Genomic DNA, 17103 nt, shown 5'->3' with positions numbered 1-17103 from the left:
CTAGCTGGTTCATAAATAAAATATTATATATACTAATATATGTAGCTGCTGCTGTAACAGCTGAACACTAAGCAACATGTGAAAACGAGTGTAGCTAACAGGCCAGCAGGGAGTTTGAAGTTCCAATCATGGTGAAATAGTAATCTTTTTTCAAATGATTATAATTTTAATTGTTAATTTGACAGGGACAGAGCAATGGAATGAGCATCAGTATAAAATACACAATGTAAACGAGCCAGATTTAGCAAGAACACTAATTTACATCTATAACCCCTGGTAGCCAGAAATAACAACATTAATATAATATACAGAACAATTCAAAAATAAACTAAAAACACTAAAGCTAATCGCTAGTTAGCTATCTGTCAGTCTAAGTAGATTTTAACCAAAGTAAAGTGGATTAGCATGCTAAATAGATGTTAGCACAAAGCGTTGTATAAGTATTAGCTGGTGGTTTACTAAACGTAATTAAAAATTTGAAATACCAATAGCGAATATTTGATTAATAGTTAAATAGTTGCTAAAAGTAATGAGCTTTATATTATATTTAGCTAAGGTAATGGATGAACAAGTAAAATAGGCGAATTGTTAGCTAAACGTATTGGCTAAATAGTAAGCTGGAGGTTTGCTAAACGCAGTGGATGAATATAGCTAACCTAACCAATGTTTAAATGGTTATAGTTGAAATACTTCTAGGTGAAACTATTTGGTGAATGGTTAAGATAGCTAAAAGTGAAGGTGGAAATATTAGCGATATAACGATAGGCCTAATGGATGCACAACTAAACAGATGCTAAATGTTTTGGCTAAGTGTGCAGCTGGTGGTTCGCTAAAAGTAATAGATTAAATAAACTTGAAATGTGTCACTGATTAAATAAAGGTAGCTACTGCTTATCATGTGCTGCGGGTGGGTATTTGAGGTTTAGTGAATCTGTCACACTGTAACAAATATGAAAATCATACTGCAGCTTCCTATCTGGCTCCCAAGGTGGGGAAACTGTGGTGCTGTGGGGCGTGAGGCGTCTCCGGAAGATGAATGGCTGTGGTGAGTGAGGAGCATTTGACGGCTGCTGAAATGTTTGTTCACTCGCTCCACTTTTCGAAGCGTGTTTGTGTGTGCGTGTGTGTGTGTGCACATGGATTACCACACAAACCCCGCATTGTCACGTACTGTTTCCTGATAAACACCTGGCCGCTTGCTCGAGACACCCGGCTCGTTAGTGTGGGGGGGGTAATTACGGTTTTCAATTAATTCCAGGCAGCAGGGGTCGACCCCCAAAGTCTTACATCCTGCGCTGGAGTTTTTCCACGGCGAACCTCCCCTGCGGAATATCTCTCACCGCTGCAACACAAGTGTCATGTGTTTTCAGTCAGTCAAGGGAGAAAGAGCGCTCTTATCTGCCGCTTTGAAACAACAATACCTTGTTGAAACTCTAATCTCCTCTGCAAAGTGCCTTCCAGAGGTCCCCATCACCTGACTGGATTCCACCTTTCAGAGATGCTACACAGTGATACCGCGCAGCGCTGGTAATTGAAAACATCTACCTGCGAGTGGGAACCTGCAAGGCTCAGCTGTGCAACGTGGCTATTATTCCGAGCAGAAGTAAAATCATACAAACATCACGCTCCATTAAAGGCAACCACCAATTCAATTATAAAGCCTCTCCAGAGATTTATTGACCTCATTCCAAAGCTTGCAAACTTGCATCTGTAACTCTCTGGAGGTTGGCTCTGCTAATTACATGATTTATGGCATAGTTTATGGAGGCAGGAGGGGGGGGCAACTGAGCTGCTTTCGCCATCAATCAAAATGAAAAGTGTTATGTCATTTTCCGTCATTATTTTCTGGCATTTTTTTTTTTTTTTTTTACCTCTTCCCCCACAAACCTCAATCAAAAAGGCAGCTTGGGCCAAGGTTGAATTTGCTAAAAAGCTTCGGGTCACTGCAGTTGCAACGCGCAATTTCGTACAAATTGTGCCAGTGTGCCTCGGGTGTTTTTGTCATCACAACAAAAAACACGATACCTACAGGTTCCCATGGTTTTTGCCGTGACTGGTTGAGACTTGGGATCTCTAGGGGTATCGACCAGGGGTGGACTCTGGATGTTTGAGGAGCAGGGATGAAAATAATATACAGGGCACCAGGAGGATGGGGTGGGGCACCAGCGTGCAGCAAGTCAGGACATGTCTACAGTGAAGAGAGGACACCTCACTACATTTTGTCCACTGGAAAGGCATCCTAGTGGGTACTCTCTCACGTTTCCTCCACTGAAAGAGCACCTCAACAGAGTTTTACTCCCTGGGCAATTGCCGACCCTGCCTGCGACCCCACCAGTGGCCACGACAGGGGTTGCTCCTCCAAAGAGCTCACACTGATTTTAATTTTCGCCTGACGCTGCCTGTGTGAGAGCAGCAGTGTGGGAATAACCAAGGAGAAAAAAAAAAAAAACCCAGGAAAGTGAAAAATGGCGGGAAACAGAGAGGAGGGGTGCAGAGAAAGAGCAGGAGTTTGACGAATGAGAAAAAATACTTGCGCACACGCTAATATGCCTGCACAACACACACACACACACGCATGCATGGAAGTTCCCGAACATGCACCCGTCAGCTTGTTTTTCGGAGCTGCAGGTGCAGTGTCCAGCTGCAGCCCCTGCCATGCATGCCAGGGGCCTGAATCATTTCCACCCCCACCCCCCGTTCAGAGGAGGAGCCATCAAAGCATATGGAGAACATAACAGCGAGAGGCGTTGGGAGAGGAGCACGATGGAGGAGAGGAAAGGAAGAAGGGGAAGAAGTGAGGTGGTACAAAGTAGAGAGGAGAGAATAAAGGATTAGCAGCGGCTGATTTCCATTTCCCGGCTGCAAAGCCGGGTTACAGCTCGCAAAGAGGGTGGAGGAAGTGGAGGGGAAAGGGGAGGAGGGAGGGAGAGCAGGACACGCACCGTACGGGTAGTCTGAGGGAGAGAAAACCATTGTGGGTTGTGAGTTTGACCCTTTTTTGTGGCCCATTTCTTGCTCTTTAATCTCAAATTTTGAAAAGAAGAAAAAGGGGTGATCGAGGCTGAGGAAAGGGTGTAAAACAGAAAGAGAGAGAGGGGGATTGAGAGAGGGGTTGTGGGGGGCGGCAGGGCGGGCAGGGAAGCTCGGGCCACACACATAGATTTCCAGGCTTGAGGGTGCATCAGTCAGGCCTGTCTGCATGTGGTCTGCTGTATGTGTCCAAGTTTATCCACACCACTATTACACCACCATTAGTCATGGCATCTGATGACAAGGGTTAAAAATCCCTCTCCCTCTCTCCCTCCCTGGCCATGTCTCTCGCTCACTCATTCAGCACCGAGGGCCTTTTAAAGGGTCGCACCCCCAATTTCCTTACATTTTCCTATCTCACCTTACATCGTCTGACATTGTGTCTGTGTTTAGCGTCGAGAGGAGTCTGTCTGGAGCCTGACGAGTGGACACACACAGTCAGACACACACACGCACTCATGGCGACCAGTCGGGGAGGGGATTCTTTGTCAAGAGCAGTTCCAGGGTGGTCTGGTCTGCAAGTGTCAGTACATAGACTCATTGCTCTTCATGTGGTTTGTATGTAGCTTTGTGTGTGTCCTGGAACTCCAATATGTCATCCTATTGTGCACAATGCTGTAATTACATGAAAAAAGACGTAGTGTCTGCTGTGTGTACGCTAATTCCTGCTAACAATCCCACAATGAAATGCATTTTATACATGCAATATTTACTATTGTGTGAATGCATGAATACAATGATTCATCTGTCTATTACACAGGCAGTGAATGAGTAAATTCAGTTAGCGATTTCAAAAACGTAGCTTGAGATTTATCCAGCTAGCAGCTCTGTGAAGCTCACTAAAGAATACTTCTACTTCAAGCTAACGGCAGCATGCTAAAATGCTCGCGGTCAGGGTCAAGCAGATTTGCATGTCAGCGTTTGCTAATGTTATCTGATGGCCTATCAGAGACGTTGCTAGCACGGCTATGTTAGCATGCATGCTTTGCACAGTATGCGCGTCGCAGGGATGGCGTATTTTTGTAGGCTAACCCAGAAGTTAGCATTGCCCCAATGATTTTCACAATGGATTTTGGATTCTTGCATAAAGCGAGCTATAAAGCAATAAAACGATAAAATATGTTAAGCTTATTTCAGGCAGTTAACTGAAGACCCATTCAAAAATAACCCCATGACTTTGAGACGAGGGTACCAGAGGTGCAAAAATGCTAACTCATATCCGGGTTTTAGGACTCATTCCTGTGTCACTCTATGTCTAAGTGCATGCGAGTACGCACTGGCGCGATCCTATTTGTGCATTCTCCTTCACCTTTCACCCTTCCTCTTCAGTAAGCCTGCCAACATTAACAGTGCGCCTGCCAATCAGTGTCCACAACAATCATCTTTTCCTGTATAGTCTGCCATCTGCTAAAGAGATATTGTAGATGAAATGCGATCCACTCATACCTGCCGTGGAGCTTACCCCGGCACACTTATAGTTTTCAGCGGCCAGCACGACATAAAACAGCTTTACTGACAATTACCGCTGGTATAAAGGGGGAGAATATACAATAACGCGTGGTTTTCACATTAACAGCAGGCTCGCGCGTGAGTGTGTGTGAGTTTCATGTGTTCTTTTGCGCATATGTGGAAGAAATCCGGGATTATATAGCCACTCGCGATGCTAATATGTTGATATAATTTCATTTTTTTGGGCTGATGTCAACTGCAGTAATGGAGGGGGTGGGCTAATGTGCAGGCATGCGGAGCACACCGAGTGCGTTGCAGAGAGAGAAAATTGCCTGACAACTGTACGCGCTGCCTGTGAGTAATGTTGCCATGAGGAAGTACGCCCATACAAATAAGCTCTGTCTTTAAGCTGTCACTCAGCCATTCATCACCCTGTGTATTTATTCCCCGGGATTAGAAAATGCTTATCTCTTGGTGGCCGTGTTTATTTTGCTCCAGAGCTGTCACAAGATTGCTTTTAGCCGCTGTCTCTGTGTGTGTCCGGAATGATCTACATCTCCACTCAGGTGTGGGGTTTTCATTATTTTGCCCATCTTTATCTAACACTTTAAATCTTCTTCTTTGGCTGATTTTGGATCATGATCATCCTGGACAAAGGCCACACTTCAACAGCATCTGACATGAACTTTGGATAAATAAATAGCTCAGTTTTTTTGTTTTTTTTTTTCATTCAAGCAACTTTCCAAAGGTTTCTCCCACATTGTGCCAAGATACTATCAAGTCCCTAAAGATATGCAGTATATTGCTTTGCTCCGAATATTGTATCTTTACTGTAATACTTTGGCTCCTGCCGCTCTCCACTTAAGATGACAGTAATAGAAAACATGCTGCGATGAAAAAAAAACAAAAAAAACAACATATTTTCGTCCTCCTCATTTTCCACTTCAGCAAGTCTTCACAGTGATTTGTGCTCCTGTAGCGTTTTAACCAGCATATGTCTGGAAAGTTCTGGAAGAGGTTATAGGGAACTGTTTTTTTCCACCGGTGCAGATTGTGGACGGTGTTGAATCAGTAACTGTGGGTCAAAGAAAAGGTTTTTACTACCTCACCATGATGTGACTCAGAAACGGTGCTTTAAGCACTGAAAATCCATTACTGTAAAAATGAGGGACTGAAACATATGCGACATGTATTCACTTAAAATGATTTGACAAGTTCTGAAAAAAAGGGCAGAGGGAGGGACAGTAAAGGTTTGGCAAGGAGCCTCCAAGCACATGGCAAATACATTGGAGTGTATAGTAATAAAGAGGAGAGAGAGTGTGTGTGTGTTGGAGAGAGAGAGAGAGAGAGAGTGTGTATGTTCGTGCCTCATTTGAGTGCAGTTTTGATAAAATTCCATCTAGTGCTGAGCTGCTAAAGCAAATAAATCACGCCACAATGATTCGGACATTCACACGCAGAAATATTACACTAAACACACTAACACACTCACTCGACACATATACAGCATGTGCGTTTGTGTAATTCTGCATCAAAATGAATGGAATACCTATTTTTCATGAGAAGTACAATTTTCACAGTTTTAATTTACATTTTTTAACAATATATACATTTTTTGAATCTGTGAAACAATTTAAAAACAGGCCTGTTGGTGAGGAGTGATGTTCCAAAATGTACCCCTGCGCCCCCGCGTGGTGCTGTCAGAACCAGGCGAGTGGGTGACAGAGCTGGGCTGAGCAGCGTCTATGGACATCACGGCAGAGGTGAGGAGCCCGAAGACGATTAATAGAGGAAGCTAAAGAAGAGAAAAAAAGAGACAGTGACTGAGCGAGAGGCATTAAACAATCTCAGACTAGCTTTTACTTGTTGGCGATGGCGTTGCCAAATAAAAGGCTGCAGGCAGATGCCAGGCTGGATTTGTTGAGTGGGAAGTTATGTTAGCCAGCTTTCTATGTTTCGATGTCTTGTGGCGTTGCACTCGCGTGATGTTTGGCTGTGTTAGCAAAGCTAGCCTGTGAAGCCAGGTGTTACTGTCTCTGGTTCAGGTTACATTAGCTTGGCGTGACTTCTCCGAGTTGTGTGCGACCGCTGACTGCTGAGGAGGGGGAAAAAAAATGCCTGAGCATGCATGTTTACTTCCGAGGCATACGTTTTCAAGACACAACATCGTTACGATGTGCCGAGCTTAGTTTGTAGTGAGCACGTAACGTTCCATTACATCTGACAAACTGTTATGACACTTGGATTTGTATTTTTACTTGTGTTGGCTCCAGAATCACAGAAAAATACAAATCCCGGCATAATGTGGCTTTGAAATGGTCACGCAGACCCTTGTGGCCGTGCAGATGTGTTCCAAGAAAGTCCTGTACCCTCTCCTTTTGGCATCACTGGAGCTCCATAGGTTCAAACCATATGTGTCTGACAGCTATACCTCAGCGCCCTAGACAAACGGCCTTTGTCCACTCTTCTTCCCAGAAAGGAGAGATATGATAAATGGATACGATCCATACCAGATCTTTCATAGAGGTGGAAAGATAATAGCAGTTCTCATATTTAGCAAAAATGCTGAAAGGCTCAGGGTGCCTGGACAAATACCACTGTGGACAGTTAATTTGCTGTAAAACGTCTTTGGAAACACAGCATGATGCTCTGAAAACCCTGACTATCAAGTTCTTAAGTGAATCGAATGTTTGTGTCTGCGCAGTCCAGCTTCTCACAATGAGCCAGGAACTCAAGAGATGTTTAGTGTGTCACCCATTCACAATAAAGGGTTCACTTCTAGTACCGCAAGTTTATTATTCCGTATTCTTAGAATTAAATGACCTTTCTCTTCTTAACGTAGGCAGCACGTTGCTCACACAAAACGTTGCCTTTAATGACCTCAAGCCGCGTGGAAAACTCGCGCTCTCTCATGTTCTGACTCTATATGGGTGGAACATAAAGATACCGGCATGTTCGGTTGCTGACAGACATCATGGCTGACATACAGTACAGTATGTACAGTTCACATGAGGTAGCTGGACCCTGTTTTGATAAATGTGGGAAAAGGGGAAGTGGCTGGGCCGTGTGTTATCTTATCTGTGTACCGTCCAAGCCGCTGACTGCACCGTGTCCCGGGAGTGACAAGCACAGTTGTGCGTGTGGTAGCTGGCAGCCGCCTCGGGACTGTCTGCCTATACAACAAGAGGGAGCCTGAGAGACAGCACAAGAGGTCTGAGCTCGCCCTCCCCGGGATGCTCCACTGCAATATAAGTTGATATGTACGAAACTGTCCGGAGAGAGAAAAAAAACATTGTAAAGGAAAGTGCAATGTAATTGCACTTAGCTCATAAGCCCGTATTTGGCCAAAGAGCAAACTGAAGACCTTTAGTGACCTACAGGCCAGAGGCATTTAATGAAATCCTCTGAAAGATGTATGGGTCAATTTGGCCGCGATGACCGTTGGACATTTTGTTCCAAAGTGAGATCTCCATTATCAGAAAAAGGTGAAACTTCCTCTTGCCAAACAGCACACAATGACATAGTGAAAAAACGTCCATTGACAAAACACTGTTACATGTCTGATTCTCTTTATTTTAGAAACAGTGATTAATGACCTTCCCCGAGAGTCTTTTCCCCCTCTAAAATGAATGTAATGCATCTTGGAAGTGGACTCTTCGTTTTCTGCTGCTGCAAAGGCAACATTCCCGCTTGGTTCAAACTTTTTCAGCGTTGGACTTTAGACCAAAAAAAGCTGATGGATTGACAAATGGACTCTCGCCAGCGTGTCCTCATTTGAACTGTCTGAATCAGAAGGGCCTCGGCTGTGGCGGGAGATAAACTCAGCTCTCTCCAAAACCGCAGCAGGTGGCCTGTGTTTGGGTCGTACACTAGCTTAGTATCAAGTTACCTCCCTATACACATGTTATCAATTAGTATAGACCCTCAGTGTGATGGAGCCTATTGCTCACAGTTTTCTCTTCCAGCGATTTGAAGGGAAGGCAACAGTAGTAAACACCAGAACCTGGCGAGACCTGCAAGAATGCAGTTTACATTTCAGCAGCTTTTATAATTAATTAAGTGTTGAAATTTCAAATAAACCTTGGAGCGGGTGGTCTACTTGTTGGAGCTTCTTTCGCTGGTTGCATAAAAAATGTCATAGCAGCAGAACTGGCGCCATCATAGATGTCCATTACTGATAAATTGACTATGCATTCATGTTTACATACATAACATCCAGGCAAGGAAACTTTGCTTTTGTATGAAGGACACAGGTGTAGCACAGTAGTGCCGGCAGTGGGATTCCTAAGAAGTGAGGCAAGCGTCTGAAGACCCTGGAATCTGACTGGAATCTTAAGAGAGGGAAAAAGGTTGTGATTCCGAAAAATTGTCCTTCACTTGGTCTTATTCAGAAATATGTCTGGGGCTGGTCCTATGCGAAACACTTGTACAAACAGACTCTGTCTTTTTATATGCCTTGGCTGTCGGTGGCTCACAGAGCTGCCTCCAGGGAAGGGTCTCTTTCCACTCAGTTTCCACTCAGAAGGAACCAAAATACATCCTGACCTGGCTGTGGGGGCCGTGACATTTCTGATGGTGATCATTCAACAGAGACAGACAGGGTCAATGTTAAACTGTTCAGAAGATAAAAATGATTTGATTGACAATGATCCCAGCCTGGTACTTCTTATTGATTTAAACGAGAGATCTCTTGCAAAACTAAGTGTTAGCAAAGGGCATCAATGCCTGCCTTGGCCCTCAATGAGACAGCTGGACAGTCACATTGTGTCTTCAAAAGAATTAAAGTGTGAATGTTGCTTTGGCTCTCAAATCAAAATCTTATCTGATGACAAGGCCTTCAACTTCTGCCTTGTATCACAGAGATCGTCTTGGATCCCTGGTCTACTTTGACGTGACATCAATTGAAGAATACAGTTCTGGGTAAACACAGTCTCCCTGCTGCCGTTCTTCCATGAAAAAGATGTGTGCAACAATCCAATCCAATCTCTAACTGCAGCAATATGTGTTGTGTATGCAGATAATTCTTAAAATATGGTAAGCAGATATACGCCTAATCTCATGACCTTGTCAGATGTGTCAAAAGTGGTCCACGGAAGACCCTGTAGTCCTCTAATCACGTGAGCAAGGGAGCACACACATAACGAAGACTGATAATGGCTGACCTAATGGATTGTTTAACCCAAGTCCCCAAGTCCCTGATAACCATCTGACTGTCCACTCCCAAATCAAAGGAAAGGAAACTGAAGAGACCAACAAGTATCAACAAAATGTCAATCTTAAACAGCAGCGCTCAAGACCAGCTTTGACATTTTCTTTGCTGCTAGAGATGCCGTAGTGTGTGCACACCATGTGTGAGGCAAAACCTTTAATCCACTCCCTGTTACACTTTGTCAGCTTGTCATTGCTTTGGCGGCGCCTGTACGTATTCATTCATCCTCCCGCCCCGGGTTGCTCCCATGACCAAACCCACGCACAATAAAAAGAAATCAACTGGCTGAAAACATCTGTAGTCTCATCCAGCTGTAGTGGAGAGCACATCCTCTAGCATCATTTTTCAGTTTAATCCGCCTCGTCAATAATCGTACGAGTGGCACCAAGGTGATTGATCATCTGTAGTCGAGTGCGTGTGTACATGTTGCATGTGCAACATGTTGTACGTCTGGAGAGGATGATAAAGCAATGAACACTGAACCCTTCATTTTTTGGAACCAGTTTGCTGATAAATGCAAGGGGGATTGGCCAAACCCAACACAGGCGTGAATAACAGTCACACAAATTGTGTTTTATTGCCATTAAATCCAGATGTTCGGTTATGGGAGCATTCGGGGTAACAGGTACCTTAGCCCGTAGCCTCGTCAGGAACTCTCTAAATCCCTTAGCTCTCGGCCCTGGTCCTGATACAGCTCATTAAACTGTGATTATACTGCTCCCAAGGGCTTGGGCAAAGGACCAGCTCATTATAAAGGCAACGGAAAACAGAGCTCGCAGAATGAATCGTAATAATGCTGTGCACCTCCAATCATTATCATCTGCTATGCTAATTTGTCTCAAATCAAACGTCTTCGGATTGAATTTTAAGAAAAGTGTGAGCTTTTGTAGTGTTTAGTAAACATGTAACAGGAAACCAAAGCCTGAGCTGAGAAAAGGGACCTGTACTAGAAGGTGCTACAGGCTATTACCATCAGAATTAGTGTTTGGCTGACCCCGCATGCTTTCCCAACCACTCTGCTTTCCAGCTAATGGCGCGCTCAACCTCTCACCTATCACAGGCAGTTACAAGGGATCTGGTAGGACCTGCAGCACATTTAAGGCAGGGGTCTGGTCAAATTAAGCCGACCTGATAAAGAACAGATTTGAAACGCAGGTGTTTGAGAGGAAATGGTAGGGAGGTCCAGTTCTCACGTGGGATTTTTTAATCAGGATACTTCACCATTTCTTGGCAAAAAGTACACTCTTAGGTGCTCGAGTTAGTTAATATAATTCCATAATAAGAAAAAAAAGGAATTAATGTGTACTGTTCAATTTTCTGCTTGAATCGAGACATCTAACTCATGTTGATTTTAATCAGATTTTCATTGGGTTTATTCTAATAGATGCCTCCAAATTACCTTATACAAATACTTTCCACCACAAAGTGATAGCTTTAGCTTCTTGTAGCTTCAGTTTATCTTATTAATTTTGGCCAAACAATCTGATTTGACTGTCTTTTATTACTGTTTAAGTTCATTGTTATTTCGGCTATTCTGTTGCTCTTTAAAGGAATACTTTGACATTTTGGGAAACACTTGTTTGCTGAGAGTTAGATGAGAAATTACAATATATTCATATTTGTCCAACGAAAGTGAGGATACAGCCAGTAGAGTCCATCCTCATCAAGAAAAAAGTCCATATAGGCAGACAGATTAAACAATACAAAGCATATTGGAGGAAGTGAGAAGTATTCTAAACAGTGAAAAGTCTACAGACAGAAAGATTAAACAAGCACAGGACTCTTATTCAGAACATTGCTGACAGGGTGAGTTCTTTTAACTTAGTAACGTACTGAAGTAATGTCATGTGCATAATGTTACGCAGGGTAAAGTTTGTTACCTGTCCTTAGCTAATATTAAGCACAGCTAACCAATTGCTAGTTGTACCTTCATATTTAGTGTACCGGTATGGAAGTGGCATAAATCTACTCATCTTATTACCCGCAATGTGGACTAAAACAACTAAACAAAACGTTTACATTTGTACACAAATTGATATCAACCCAACTCGTCTATAAAGGTCAAAAGTGATCTCTGTAACCTGGTGAGTCAGCGTAAAAAAAAAAAAAAAAAAAAGTTACTCAAACACTTGGTTGCTTCAGGCTCCATTTCACTGCTCTAGGAGTTGCACTAAAACCACTTCACTGCCATAAATCATCATCATTTCGACAATCTCTCCCTCTATCTGTACCTCTGCTCACCTACTTCTGCTTGGTATTTCAAGCAGGCAAAGATTAGAAGTGGTGTCAAGTATCCTGCTCTATGTCTGGCATTGTAATGTTCCTCCCGTGTTTTGACAGTCATTAATGAGGGCAGATAATGCAGTGGCGGAGAGTGTTAAAGCCTCTAATGGCGAGCATATCCAAATGTATGCCAAGACAAGCATTCTTTGTGAAGAGAGGACAGGATGTTACTGTAATACCTCCGACTGGTGCCAGACTGTGGGGATTGGCCCTCGATGATAGCTGAGTGCAGTGGATGCCAGGCTGAATACCAAGACAGTGAATTTACAGAGGAGGCAGACTGAGGAAACAATGGCTTTAACAGATACCAATGAAACCTTGAAAAGCTCTTTTTACTGGGGAGATACTGCACTAAGTTATAACTGTAATTAAACCTTCTTTAGCTGACGGCCAGTCATTATTGTCTTTACAAAATAGGCAAGAAAGTGGTATATTTTTTAAAACAAGGGTGTACTGTGTGGATTAGACTGTGCTGAAACAACAAGGGTTTTATTACCCTTCACTGTAATTTCAGACCCACTAGCTGTGTGGGTCTACGGCTGGCAATGGTCCCGGCTCAATAACTACGGGATGGATTGTCATGAAATTTGGTGGAGCCACTCGTCATACCTATGGCACAAATCCTCATGACTTTGATAACCCCATGACTTTTCCTCTAGCGCCACCATGAGTTCACATTTGGTAGTTTTGATTGAAGTGTCTCAATAAACACCATGAAATCAGATAAACACAGTTATGTTCAGCTCAGAATGATGTAATCACTTTGGGTAATGTTACATTAGGCTGATAAGCAAATGCAAGCATACCAACATGCTATGCTAATGATTTGATAGACTTAGTGGTGTATGGTGTTGTGGCTATGCTGTGCCTGCATGGTGGCTAGGCTCAGCTCGGAATAGTTACTTCTTTTTTCCGTTGGTATAAGTTGTGGATAGTACCTGGTACCTTTTTTGTGTGTGCCATGTTGACATTTATACAGTTGTGTCATATCAATTTTACATAACATGTTTATAACCTGACTTACATATTATATCAGGCGGTAGAAGGGCGGGTGGTTGAGTTGAGCGACAAGGCTGCCAAGCCAGTGACTGCATTTCAAGAAAAAAAGCGTGAAGCCACTGGATATTTTCGACAAGCTGCCACACGGTTTCGACACTTTTAAACGTGACACAGCTGGATATTTTTAAGGATACCCCAGGAAGATTTCCAGCCTCGTTTGCGGCGACAGAACATGCATAATTTTGACAAGAAGTCAGGACTTCAGTGGTGACAAAACCGGGTATTTTTAGACCAAAACGTGATCTTTTTCAAAACCCTAACAGAGTGTTTTTTTGTGAATCAGCCTAACCAGACCATAAGCACTGCCCTGTCACAACATAAATTGGAAACGTTTGGATGTTTCAACATATCCATGGTTTGCAGGAACATGCTTTGCCAACATTTCTTCTGGCGATTCCGGTTAATGACTGTTCTGGTGCTGTGGCTATGGAAACAATGACTCGAACACAAACCCGTCAAACAACACACATACCAAAATGTTAAGTGCCAGATAATTATAAACATAAACATGCCGGTATGCATTGTTTTTCTGTTGTACACGTTTGCCTGGTGAAGCCCAACTTGGTTTAATTACCTTTGGATTTCACTACATATTTACAAAGACTTCCTACTGGCATATTCTCAGTCAGGTGTTTCCTCCCAGACAGTAGATCTCCAGTGTGCAGCATTTCCTCCTCTTTGTTTTCCTGTATTTTTTCTATTTAATTTATCGTCTGGTCTGCTGATCTTTTTCCAAACGGTGTTCTTATTAAGGCATTTCGGCACTAAAGCATGCCAGGAAGAGGAGGAAAATGGAGGGGCACGACACGGAGCTAGATTTAAATGCACAGCACTGCGGTCACATACCGTACATGCCAGCCTGCTTGAGTAACCAGGACACCGGGGGCCTTAAAACTGAAAGGTTCTTTAACCGAGACAGTGTGAAATATGAAGGATACTGAAGCCCAGAACTGCACTCCACCTCATTCCGGAGAGAGCTCATGTGTCATGTTCTCCGGGCTCCGACTCAAGTGTTATACAGTGCTGGATGTACACCATGAAAGGGTGGTAACCGTCGTCCTGTTAACAAAACCGAGTCTGTGCACCGGATGTGTTTATTTTAAAATCTCCAGTAATTACTTAACTATGCCTTAAAGATACGCTCGGCAGAAGAAGAATGCCGTGTGTATATTTAGAGTAAATGCTGGGATAGTTACAGTCAAAACACTATATAGCAGCGCTAATACACCCCTGACGTTAAAAATGAACGGCTTCCTGGCACTAATGTGCTGGAAAGTCATTCAAGGGAGACCTCGGCACTCGTTTTCTATTAACGTTACACAGAACATTTTCAAATCTGCGCTCTGTTGAGAGCTGTGGTCGGTGTGCCATCGGGAGAGCTTTCAAACAATGGACAGAAGGGGTTTCCGCTGCTTTATGATGGAGAACCTGAGCGGTGGCTGCCTGCCATCCACAGTGTATGGGCCGCAGTTAAGAGGAAGAAGCTGGCACCGAAACGCGGCAGTGTGAGGGCACACGCTCGGATGCGAAGGCGCACACGTCACTTTGATCTTCAAAGCAGTCTGATGTTCTTGCTGAAAAGACAGAATAAGCCGATCCTGTGGCGTGTTTTATCCATTAGAGGCAAGGCCAGGGAGATGACTTTAAAGGGACAGTTCATCCCCAAATGAAAAAAAAATGCACATTGTCCATCTTACCTACATCTATTAGCCCACCTTGATCATTTTCATGTGAGTTGTCTTGTTTTTCACTTGGCTTTTGGTGGTAAAAAAAAAAACTCAAAATCAATGTCCCTTTCCAGAAATCACGATCCAGTTACTCAAGCTGAGCTACCTGTCCACCAAACTACACCCACTAACCATATCACCTTGCAGGAGGAACCCCAGGCTTCAAACCCAACTTTTGTAGTGGCCAAACTGTGTAATTACAGTCACGTGATGCACGTCAGATCAGATGAGCTAAACATGTTTGCTAATCGTCCATAGGCGCTGTGGTTAACTCTCACAAGTGACTGACCTGTCCAGGTGTGTTGTCAGGTGCCTGATGTGGTCGATCCAGCCTCCTTTATATTCACTCCACAAACTTTGTGCTTGGCGATTCTTTTGTTTGTGCCTTGTGTGTAGTTCCTATAGGCTAAGTTCATGACAAACGGGAGGGCAGCGGCAGTTGTTGTGCTCGCCTGCCACCATGTGTGGCCACGCCATCGCGCACCAGACGCATAAGGTTATGCAGGAGGGAATGTTCTGAGATTGCTCACGAGTCTCAAATCTCAAGTCTGAGTCGAGGTTGAGTCTCTGGTCTTTTGAGGGCGACTTAAATGCCCCTCGAGTCCAAGTTGCAAACTCGAGTCCCCCATCTCTGGTAGAAGGAAAGTTGTTAATGTATGACACTGCTCACAACAAGGTCTGTGGATCATCTCCAGTTACCAGGTCATGATGTCTGCGTGGATAAATAACACTACGGGTCAGAAGATGTGCATTTTTGATACTGGGGTGAAGATTGGTTTCAAAAGCAAACAAAGAAAATATTATGTACAGTATGTTCACCACACTGACATCATTAATCTCCACTTTAAAGGAAATCTCAGTAACACAAAAACACTGTAAGCAAGCCTGACAGATGAAATTTCTATTGAAATCTGTGGTGAGACTCTTGCAATGACGTGTTCAACCTACTTAAGTGGTTTCAGTGCAGCTCAAAGAACAACGAAATAAAAAAAAAACTGAAAACGTCTCTCTCGTCCTCTCTGTCTCTCTCTCTCTCTCTCACACACACACACACACACACACACACACACACACACACACACACACACATACATACACACACACACACACTTTGGGGAAGCTTGTGTTTTTTCGCAATATTGTGACTGACTTATCACGGGAGGTCCAGACCTCTGCCATATGCCGAAGCCTGCAGGTGCAGGAAACTGACAGCTCTAAACACTGGGCACATTTGGGTGTATCACGCGCCGCCTTTTGATACTCGACCCAAAGCGTTGACTTAAAAGCCTTGTTGCATTGTCTGTGAAGTTTTGAAAGCCTTCAGTAAAGCATTGAATTGAACAGGGGCCAATTTCTTCCCACCCGCAGAATGTTTGTCTAACCAAACGGCAGCAAGGGTCAGTGGGTTCATACTGTGTCCTTTTGGATTCTTCACTCTCTGAAAAAAAAAAAAAAATGTCCCTTTATCTTCTTTGATTCTGATTCGTGCAAATGAGTCCTCTGTTGTTTCCTAGATTTGTCCTGTTACTTGAGATGTGGACTCAATCTGGAGTTGGAGTGAAACATTTTACATCGAGCTGGCATGTTTTTCACAAGTCAAAACTGGGTGAGATGTTAATTTTTTTCAGCGTGGTCCATAATTGTTTTCAAATCCAGATTGCTCACATCTTCCCTCTCCACTGGGCGGACACTCGAGAGGGAAGCTCTCTCAAGTCTGCTTCTCAAAGAATACCGAAACAGGTTATTTGAACCATATGATGCAAATGAAAAATTAATACATGTTTTTTTCCCCCTCTCTGCGCAGCTGTGCATGCTGATTAAAAACACTTACTGTGCCTTTTGAACATTTTCAGTGATTAACAACATAAAAGGGCTTTTCACTGGAATCTGAACGTTGAATCTGAAACCTCAACTTTAAAAAAAAAAAAAAAAAAAAAAAAAAAAAATGGTGGAGGCAGCAGAATGTAATAAACAGTAAAGGTTTGAAACAAGGCTACTCTGACAAATATTGTCTTTGGAAGGCAGCCAGATTCTTGTGCCAAAGGCAAAAACTCATCCAAAGCCCAGAGTACTCTCAAGTGGGCCTGAGTGTTGTTTTGGAGTTGGAGGCAAAGGAGAATAGGCCAGTGGCTCCCTGCGAGATAAGCTATTAAAATCCACTCAACACACAAACGTAGAGTGGCCCAAATATGCGGTTCTTCAAAATGTAGACCGAGCAGACACAAGACAGATCATGCTTTTGTGAAATTTTGACAGGCTGTATGTGAGTGGTTACTTGTGTTACGGTCCACATGCAGGTAATCCTAGTTTAGCCCAAACTCATCTAGCTTGGCTTAGTCATTCATG

General features: G+C 43.4%; 1 long non-coding RNA gene across 1 annotated transcript in view; it reads right to left on the bottom strand.

The window, feature by feature from the left end:
• Positions 1–6145: 6145 nt before the first annotated feature.
• LOC119032751 overlaps positions 6146–17103 on the bottom strand; it is a 65773-nt gene continuing 54815 nt past the window's right edge. The window contains exon 3 of the long non-coding RNA XR_005079024.1: positions 6146–6274. This is a non-coding gene — a long non-coding RNA (uncharacterized LOC119032751). The remainder of the gene's footprint in view (positions 6275–17103) is intronic.

The sequence above is a fragment of the Acanthopagrus latus genome, chromosome 14 (genome assembly GCF_904848185.1).
Source record: "Acanthopagrus latus isolate v.2019 chromosome 14, fAcaLat1.1, whole genome shotgun sequence".
NCBI classification, from domain to species: Eukaryota; Metazoa; Chordata; class Actinopteri; order Spariformes; family Sparidae; genus Acanthopagrus; species Acanthopagrus latus.
The sequence above is the reverse complement of the archived record's forward strand: the minus strand, read 5'-3'. Positions and strand labels throughout refer to the sequence as shown.